Source organism: Zonotrichia leucophrys, chromosome 7 (assembly GCF_028769735.1).
Source record: "Zonotrichia leucophrys gambelii isolate GWCS_2022_RI chromosome 7, RI_Zleu_2.0, whole genome shotgun sequence".
In the NCBI taxonomy this organism is placed as follows: Eukaryota; Metazoa; Chordata; class Aves; order Passeriformes; family Passerellidae; genus Zonotrichia; species Zonotrichia leucophrys.
In genome coordinates, this window is record NC_088177.1 from 27504341 (window position 1) to 27514087 (window position 9747).

Below are 9747 nucleotides of genomic sequence, written 5' to 3' on the forward strand. Positions count from 1 at the left end.
CTGGAAACTCACAGCTCAGTCTGCAACATCTCTAGTGTTAAATTTCTAATGTAAAAATTTCTCACCCATAAATCATATTCTCTCAGTCCTTTTCTGCCTCCCACCCAGCTGCACCTCCACCCACCCTACTTCAAGGCTGTACTGTTTGTGCAAGGTAATGTTCATCGCTGCATATAGTAAAATGATTCTACCTTCTGTTACCCAACAGTTCTTCTTTTTCAATCCATATCATTAATAGTTAGTCACAGAGCTATTATTCATTCTCTGAACTCCTAAAATGAGATATCACTGATAGGTTTATATCCTTAGCAACTGCACATAATATGGAGAACTGTATTTTACTCAGCCACATCATCACACATTCCTATTTCTGCTTGCAAACAGACTCTTGTTGTTGTTAAAGAAAGGGTGTCAACAACAGGCTTCAACAGGGTATTTCATACCAGTTAATATGTACAGCATGTCTTTACCTCCCCAGCAATGTCACTAGTTTGAGTGACTGCAGCCTTTCAGCCCAAAAGTAGATTTCTCTACCAGCTAGTCCCTATTAACCCCTGATTCTACTGTAAAAGTATGCACAAGTACATATATATAAATATAGATATATGGGTTTGCCTTAAATAATTCTGTCTCCCTATATGTAGAAGCAAGTCAGATATGTTAAATAGTCTAAAATATTTGATCACATAGTGAAAAGTTCTCCTGTAAATATAGATGCTTATTTTAAAATTATATATTTACTATATTTTACTTTAATTATTTTTTACATATTCTTTCATTTTACTCCATATGCCCCAAATAGAAGAGATAGGACTGTGACATTCTTTAAAGAAAATGTAATTGTTTCAATAGTCATAAGCAGATTTTATATGTACTAGGAAAGACTGTGCAGGATATGCAAAAAAATAAGCTATCTAACTTTACATACATGTTTGTATAAACATATTTTTCTATAATAAAGGAAGATGTTTTGGAAGACTTCTTTCTCTTATAACAAACATGAAGGAAGACTTTTTTCTCTTATAACAAACAGTGGTCTGCTGGTCTTTCAACATAGACCCAGCCGGGACAGACCCTCTCTCATACATGACTTATCCTTTTCCTAAGGCACTAACAACATTCATAAATAAGGCAAGTCATAAGGTCAGATGATTCTACAGTGGCACAAATACTTAAAAGCTAACATCTCTGTCAGAAAATTCTCCATTTGATGAGGAAAGTACCTTCACTGTTCAAATCCCAGTTTTGGATGCTTTAGGCCAGAACTGGCAGCAGATCTCTTGAAATTCTACATTCCTTTTAGGTCAACCATGCTTCAAAAGCGCCACGAGGAATCCAAAACCCACAAGCTTAACACAACTATTACCTCCTTCATGCAGTGCTAGAGTAACACTCTGTTCCATACACAAACCTATCTGGTATGGTCTGCTCTCCATTTCCATATATGCAACAACCCCATGAGGGCTGAACAACCCCCCATGTCAAAAAAAAAAAAAAACAAAACCAAGCCCTACAAAGCTTTAAAAATCATACCTGGAGTTACTTATTACAAAATACTACAATTTTGCTCCATTTGTACCTCTTTTTGCTGTTCTTTTCCCAGAGCCTCTCTTTCTTAAATCTTTCCTAAAGAAAGTCAGGGCCATTGCATCTTACGGTCAAAAATACTTTACCTGCAAAACAAAGAGATGGAATTACTTAAGTTTTGAATTAGAGATATGAGAACTACAGCAGTCACTGTTGCTCCTTCAGGCTTCAAAGACAGCCAGAAAAGACCATTACCCTTTTTCTCAAATGCTATTATCAACTCACACAGCACATGGTGGTTTTCTGTAGGCCTAGGTTTTCTGAAGGAAGGCAGAAATAGGGCAGCAGGTGAGGTAGTGTTTCTTGAGAAGCACAGGGTAAAGCCAGGGTTCTGAAGGGATACCATTAATAGCAAAATGGGACTAAGATGTGTGGGGAAGTACTTAACACTTAAACTAGAGTATGTCTGTCTATACTTTCTTTTTAACAAAGAAGATTAAATTACAGAGAGCGCAAATTAAATAAATACCACTACCATATTACATGCCACCCCTACATCTATGAAAATGGTATTCTCAGGTATATATGAACTTGTTATGCCAAGCCTCTTCAGTAACTCTCCTAAAAAAACTGTATTTTTGGCCTTGAGACGTGGAGGATATTTTGTAACACCTGCAGCTGAACTTGTCTGTTGAACATAGATTCATGCATATATATCACACATATATTCACACAATTGCACATACAAACAGTTATCAACTATTCCATTTCTTCCTCACATTGAAAATGCTCCAGAAGTCTCTCTTGTCAGTTATCTTTACTGAAAATAGAAAGGAATTGTTTTTATTAGCAAATACTTTATTGTTATAATCACAGTTATCCATTCCTTTAGTTAGTTGCTATTGCCAATGGAGATTATTCTCAGTCTTTCCCCAGTGACGCTCTATTTGTCACTATTCTGGGCATTAATCCAAGTCCAAAGATAGGAATGAAAATTATAGGCTCTTCCTACATAGCTTTCCTTTTTAGCAACTTCATGCAGGCTCCACATTAGCAACTTCTAACTTCTCTCAAATTTCTTCCTACATAAGTCATTCTCCAAACAGATCAAAAGTGGAAAAATTCAGCTCAATGCTCAAAGGGATTTTATCCTTTAACTTCTTACTGAAAATACTTCTTTTTCCTTTTTTTTTTTCAAATTCAAATAAAGGTGGCAGTTGGGGGGGGCGGTTGGTTGTTATTTACTTGAAGCATTTTCTATAGCACACACATTAATATCTGAGATAAAATATTAATGGATCTTTCTTCACAGTAGTTCCATAAAATGGAAAATATCATTGCCCTCATTTTAGCAGTAGAAAACTCATGCACAGATAGTGAATTGCATGTGCAACATCATAAGAGAAGAATATGCTGAAATCAGGAATACCTTTCTGAAGATACAATCCTTTTCATTCCCAGTTCTTTCCAGGGTTTTGGAAAGTATTGCTATATGTTCTATGACGTTAATTAAATGGAGTGTTGAATGTTTATTTGATCTAATTCATCACACTATATTAATAGATAAATCTCAATAATGGGCCATGATTAATTCTGCCAAATGTTAACAAACAAAGAAGTTGGAAAAGCTAATAATAATATGCATTAAGTAACCAGTAAAAAATAGGTAACCAAATTTAATTCTCTCCCAGTCTGAATTAATTGACAGCAAGTCTATTTTGAAGCAGGAGACAGAACTAAGGTGTCACTGTAACCATCTGTCATATATGCTTTAACAAAGAGGAGAGATTTGTAAGGTACATCCACATCCTACTGCTAATGGAAAATCTCTGTGTGTTGTATGGAGCCCCTACATACCAGTAGGAGTAGGTTGGACCAAACACTGCTCTCTACATGTTTACCAAATCTCTTGGTTTACATCAAGTTGATACTTAAAAGGAGATCTGCTGTTTTACTGAACTTCAGTGGAAACTATATTTGCACGTAGCTCTTCAACCTCTAAAATAAAATCAACAGCTCTTGCCAGATACTTCTTGGCTGCATTTCACAATGTAATGTTTTAATTTAGGATTAAAATTAGCAATCAAATATGATTACGAAGTGAATAGTGATTGGGAAGCACTTAATCACCTAAGATTAAACATTAGGATTGGCAAATCAGAAAATGCTTCTGAAAGAAAAAATGGAAGAGGTTGCAAATGTAGTCAAAAGAGAAGCTAAACGGCAGGGAAATCATTAGCAAAATAATACTTGATAAGCCTGATTGCCTCCTACTTATCTTTGTCCAACCATTTAAAAATTTTCCCTTCCCACAGTCCTTTCTAGTTTTCTCCCTCTTTCTTCCTTCCCCTGGTTACTCCTTTTGGCAGGACAAAAACTATCTATTCTTCCACTCCTAGTCAAAAGAAATCAGTCTTTCACTTACTAATGGATTCCAAACCTGCATTACTGAAGAACCAACTACAGAATTTATGCAAACAAGTGTGCCACATCTACAAACAACAAAAACACACAAGAAGCATAACAAAGTAATCCATTACATACTACACGTATATGGATTTGGTTAGCTCTTCTTCTATATTCATACAATACCATAGAGTATTTAGGAGTTTCACCACTGACTGCTCTTTGTCCAAGGTTTCATCATTATATTGTCTCTATAAATAGTATTTTTAAATAATGAACAAGTGAAAACATATGGGGAATTAATAGTTTCTAAAAGGATAACAAAAATATTATGTCCCTTGGTACATAATAAATAAACTATAATCAGTTTACTGATGGTAACATTTTATACCATAAATAAGCTAAATACTTACATTGCATCATTCAAACACCAACTTCCTTGATCAGATTTGTGGTATTTTATCTCACCACTCTGCATAGAGAGAAACATGAGTTTGAAAGCGGTCAAGGCTCATAACTGGACAGACAGTTGTAAGGAATTCCAGCTTACAAAGATGGTCCTGAACAAAAGACAGGACTTGGACTAATCTCTGGCACAATCTTAATTACTCTAGATAAGTTTTGTCATGTTTTTATAATACGACACTCTATCATTTGATTTTTATTTTCCATGGCTGATAAATCGTTTTGAGCACGGTAAGACGCCCCCAATGGATTCAGAGGCCGTTGCGAGCCTTTCAGGTGCCGGCGCGGCGGTGGAAAGCCGTCCCTCCCCGCGGCGGCGCTGCGGGGGCAGCGCGGGGCAGCAGCGCCCCCTGGTGCCCGGCCGGGCAGGCGCTCGCCGGGGCGGGAAGGCGGAGCTGCGAGGCCCCGCAAAAGCGCCGCGCTCCTCAAGCCTCGCTGGGGGAGCTCCTCGCTGTACAGCTTAGAAATGCATGGTATGAGGATAGACTGAGCAAGAACCACTCCGTTCTGCAAAGAGGAGTTAAAGACAAAGCAAAGAACTTCATTAAAGGATCCATATGGTGTACTAGGGATACAAGGGATTTGCATGTCAAAAGATGAGGAAAGGGGTCTGTTTACACGCAACAGTATATTGTGTTCTACACTAGAAGAAAAATGTTGAGTAGATTGAACTTAGTTTTTCAAATAAACCAGGAGCTTACCATATTAAGGGCAGCTTTTTTACGCTACTACAAGTAATCAGTTCACCATCCACTTTGGAAAATACAGAAGATAAATTCCCTAAAAAGGAAGAGAATCGTGCCATTGACTAGGATTTGTTCTGAAAACATTCAAGAACGAAAGAACAAAAAGCACAGCTGAAACAATGAGCACTAGTAACAGAAATTAATACTGTAACACCTAATTTAATTCTTTGAAAATAAAAGCACATAAGCAGTAATCAAAGAAACTTGGTTTACTTCTGGATAGGATCTGTTAAGGCACTGGAAAAATACTATAGTGAAAGCTCTAGGATTGCACATGGCCTCACGTTACCAGTGAAACAGTAACACCCAGCAGAACACCAGCGCATGCAATATTAGCATCTTCTGCTACAGATCAGAAACAGATCAATTCAGCTAACAAATGGGTAACAGTGCCATTACACTCAGCATCAATCAATCAATACGATGCATGAGGCAAAAAACTATGAATACTTCACAAAACCAGCTCTAAATATAATGTAAATATAAATATAAGCCTGCCAAACATACTTCTGTGGCCTTACCTTGTGTTCTCTGAACATTGAATGCCTTCAGGGTAAGTTATCAGTCACTTGTGCCTTACTTTCTTGCCTCTAGTTCTCCTACTTCTCTTTGGATCCTTTAATCTAAAATCTTTTCTAGCAATACTTCAAGCAAATCCCAATTTTAGTAGCTTCCTCCTCACTCAAATTCTGGCTCATACCCAGTAAACAATCAAGGAAACACAACTGACTCCTGTTCAACCTCTTTTTTCCCCCAAGAAGGGTAGTCCAGCAGTTAAGAATGTGGTATCCCCTTTAATCCCAGACCCTTAGGTACCACAAGCACAGTTAGCTGCTAACCCATAGGCTGTCACAGCACTCACCTTCCAGTAATTGGAATATTAAGCAACCATTTATTCTCTGAATTACTTTTTCAATTCTAGTAAAGAAATAACAGTAGACCTGCTGTGATTCAAAAGTACCCAAGGAAAAAAACTTCCAAGCTTCTGGAAAGATGAAAGAAACTTCTAGGAAAGCAAATAACCAGTTCTTTTTGGACTCATACACTTTAGCTGAAGAATTATAGGGTATAACACAGCAAGGCAGTTCCCAGTTCAGAACCATGAGTTCTTAGTATGGTTCTCTAACAGCAGTGTGCCTGCTCTCTAGGTTTCACTGGCTATTTTGAACTAGAAGAATTTCAGTTTTGATTTTCCAGCTACAGATCTCATAAGTTAATGAGTCAGAGTGGCAAACAGTGAGTTTACATTTCAAACATGTGATAAGAAAAATTCATATGTAAAGCTTCAATTTCTCCTAGTTGGTTTTATGTGAGACTTAAATTAAATAAACAGTATATTATTTGTCACAACCAACTAGAAAGGTGTAGCCAGTTGGAGTTCAAGATTTTGTTTTCCCTCCATGTTTCCTTTGACCATTACAGTGCAGGAAAGGAGGCAGAAAATGTTATCATGTAAGACTGAAGCTTCAGGATCCACAATGAGAACCATCAACAAAAAGCTACCAACACTGCCTACACAAGACTTGTCAATTATAAGCTTAAAAACACTGTTTCTCCAAAACAGACTATGGTACCTTCAACTTGCAGGAGAGGAAAAGCTGTACTGATAACTTCCAGGTCAGTTATACAGCTTTTGTCCAGCAACTTCACAAATACTACAAGTTCTTATGAAGACCAGCTTAGAAGTTTTAGGATATAAACATTTTCCTCAAACCATAATTCTTTTGAGTAGCTTCTGTAAAGCTCTATACACCCTTACAGGAGACCAGGTGCTTGGTATTTCTTAAGCTCTCTAGCTACCAACACAGGCAGGCTGCCCACAGCTGTCATATTAGGAGGCTGCACTGCCCTGCAGTCCTGATTGTCCTTGCAGGCGGCACAGTACAGCCGGACAGTTTCCATTCATTGCTCACGTGCATCATCAAACAATTCTCAACAAAACCTTTTTTAAAAATGGTCCATAATCTCTTTCTGGCAGACTGTTATGTGTCTCACAACTAAATTAATTTGCTGTTGAAAACATTAGCCCTTTTTGAATATGTTTGCCTCAAAGACACTATTAAAAAGTAAAAGGTTACTGACCTTTTTACAAAGGACTAAAGAATCTGACATTAAAGTGTCATGTGATTATGACAATCATTCCTTACAAAGAATGCTCTTTTTTCCTGTTTTATTACTTCATTTAGAGATAAAAGGAATTGAAGTCTTCTTTATATGTCAATTTGCATCACATGATTTATTTTTCTAGGCCAACTTTGTGTCTAATCTTGTATCTTTGATCTTATATGGTTTCAGATGACACAGACATTCTTGGAGTACACAAAGAGCTTATAGTATTGACTCTTCTTTGGTTTTTGTTAATGCCTTGTTTGCTTTAATATATTTAATGCTTGTGAAAGATGACAATGGTTCCATTGGCATTTTGAAATCTAGTTCTCAAGCAGTAACACTGGCAAAACAGAAGTTGCAACAGTGTAGGCTTCTCCACAAAGCTCTGCCAACACCATCCACCACCATCTCACCCTATTATTTATTACAGTGTGCACACCTTGCCCAGTGGGGATGGCAGGCATGTTTGTGCGTGGTTTCCTGGATCGTTCTTGGAGTTCTTTCAGGCAGCCATATCAATGTCACATGTGCCATTTTCCAATACCACTAGTACCATTGACATGAAGCAAATACTTAGCACTACCTTCTCCAGCCACAAATTCATTTATGATTTCAAGATGAATACATCTGATCATCCCAAATCATTATTGCTTATATTTTGCAGTCACTCTATTGATAATTCAATTTAAGGCATATTCTCTGTCTAGTCCTACTTGTAGAAAGTGTTTTGCCATGGAAAATTTCCCAAGATACTCTCCAGTAAACAAAAAACCACTCCTTTTTACTTTGTCTGTTCTGGTTTTATTGTGATTGCTCTTCCCACCCAGCCTCACATTTCTGTGGATCTTCAGGATTCTCTTGCTGAATTTCTGCTCATAAGTACTAAAGGTACTAATAAAGATTCCTTTTCGGTGTTTGTTGCTCTAACTCATTTTGGCCTCCTTAGTATGTTTCTGCATTTCACAAAAATTTATGTTTCTTTCTGTTTCCTTTCTTAGGCACAAATTCTTTTGTGCATATCTTTTTTGAAGGTGCCACCTGTTTTGGGTTTTTTTATAATTGTCTCCTGTGGTTTAATTATGTTGGCATCCTTCAGAGCTTGATCCTGCCCCACAACCAGAGGGGTAAACTGTCCTACAGCAAACTCTCAAAGAACTTAATGTAAACAGTCGATTATGGACTTGCAGGGCACCCTACAATTTTATTCACAATGTACTGCAAATCTTAAGGCTAAGACTAAAACCAGTATTAACCATTCTAGACAATAACCACATACCAAAGCACAAGAAGAAACACAGAGCAATCCAAGAAATCAAAAATTACTCTCATAGTATAGGAAAAGCATCTCTGCACAATCTTTGGGGAACTGTCTATTCCTTTCCCTAATTCACTGTGATTATACTGAATTAAAACTGAAGGTTTATAAACACTACTTGGAATCATGCCAGTGTGACCAATAGAAGTAAAATTTTAAATAAGTGGGTGCCACAATCAGGCACCAGCCCCCTTATGTGCTAAGAGCTGCATAGTGGGAGCTTGACTTAATTTGTTAAAAAAAGGCCTGAAGGATGTATCTGATTAATTATAAGGTTATACAGGAGAAAGTATTTGCACAAAACAGAAATTATTTTCTAAGGTAACTAATACATACTCCAAACAACAATTAAAACAAAATCACATTATTCAGGGCACTATTATAGAGCATGTGGGTGTTAGATACAGAGGCCTTGTGAGGAAATCGCTACAGTACTAAACATAGAGAGTCTGGTAGAAGACTATCTTGAAAACCTACTATATGGTTTATTACACTCTGCTTTGAAACAGCTTAATTCTCTGGTTTCAAACAGAATTCTTTGTACAGTCCGAGAAAGAAAATAACATTGCTACAAATCACAGGAATTGCATCTTAGGCCTCTCAAAGTTTCTTTGCTGAGTCATGTCATCTGACTAGTCACACAAGAATACATGTCAGCTTGTAGCTTGTCATGGAGATGATTAGAGATTTTTTGAAGGAGCTGAAGTTAATGTGCTTAAGCTATTGAACAAAAATGTTATATATGCTCTTTATGTGCACTTTGTTCTCCATATTAAATCATATGCATCATAGATCTTTAAGGACAAAGTTACTGATGCACACAGCACATGTGCTCCTTTAACCACCACAGTTTACCCTAGCAAAGTATTATCAAATATAGGAGTTCTTAAGACTATAGAAAGGAAATTAGCATGCTCTATTTTCTCTGCTATTTAATTGTGATCTCTCAGGCATTTTTTTCCCCATCATGATTTAATCTTGTTGAAAATTTTGAGTCCACATTCTGATGATGCCCTCTAGTAATTGGAGTATGTTCCTAAAGTTAGGTAGACTTTTTTTTTTTTTACTCTTGTAGGCCCTACATTTTTTGTTTGGCAATACTTCACAAAATTAATTACTGCCTCCAATTTTTTATCAATGCCTACTACTTCCTACGGGTTTGGTTTAAGATGTATGTTT